Below are 1,060 nucleotides of genomic sequence, written 5' to 3'. Positions count from 1 at the left end.
ACACAAACAAACAATTTATTGAAAACTGATTGAACAAAACCAATGTCCGCTGATGTCAATACGTGCGGTAACTAACGGTAATTGAACTGAGTGGAGTGCAATTTGGGCTGAATTCATGAGCGTGATTTCAAAATCAAACAAGAGTGCACCGCGAGTTCGATTTAAAATCCCAAGTATAATTTGACCAAAAATTGCACGACACGAGGTTCAATTACCACTTTATTACATCCATTATGAAATTGCTCAAAAAGAGGACTTGATCAGTTCAAATATTTCATTGATGCAGTACTGAGCCGGTTTGAAATTAAATTCATTCCGAGCCAATCCGATTACAAAGACCACCATTGATTTCAAAATGGGTGTAATAAGAGAAATAATCGATTTAGCTACACCAACAAATGGTGATGATGCTGAAAAAAAATCATACGTGGATGTTGTCAAACAAGCGGCAACATTGGTATTTGCATCTGTATACTTTTTTAATTATGAAATGGCACATGATGATGAAAAGGAAACCAAATTCTTAAAATCAAGATCAATATATGGAGTCTCCAATGATATACATTTCACAGTATATAGTGACAAATTAACGTTTGATATGGATGGAACATATGAATTTCATTAAAGATATGATTTCAAGGGGCCTGCAACACATTTCTTCTATAAAGTATATGATACTTCCGGATCCATTAGTAAGTGATACACTGCATTCACACAAAATAGAAACAATGACTGGATAGATGTTACATTTCTTAGAATATCTGCAACATTTACTGGTTATTCCATATCATTCGGTGTAGATAATTGCACTCTCGATGGTGGGCTTTACGCTCAGCTTATGACAAGAAACATCTGATTAATATAAACGGATTACATATGAGCCTCAACAAGAGGAGTGATAATAAATGAATTAACATCATTATACAAATACTACCATAAGAAGCTTTGGTTGTGTAAAAAAGCCTATGTGAGGTTCAAGAAAGTAATTCTGTTATTTAATTTGCCATCATCTTGTTTAATAATAGGTGGTACACAATATTTGGAAGGGTAACAAGGAATT

Source organism: Pocillopora verrucosa, chromosome 1 (genome assembly GCF_036669915.1).
Source record: "Pocillopora verrucosa isolate sample1 chromosome 1, ASM3666991v2, whole genome shotgun sequence".
Taxonomy (NCBI): domain Eukaryota; kingdom Metazoa; phylum Cnidaria; class Anthozoa; order Scleractinia; family Pocilloporidae; genus Pocillopora; species Pocillopora verrucosa.
Note: the sequence above shows the minus strand (reverse complement) of the source record.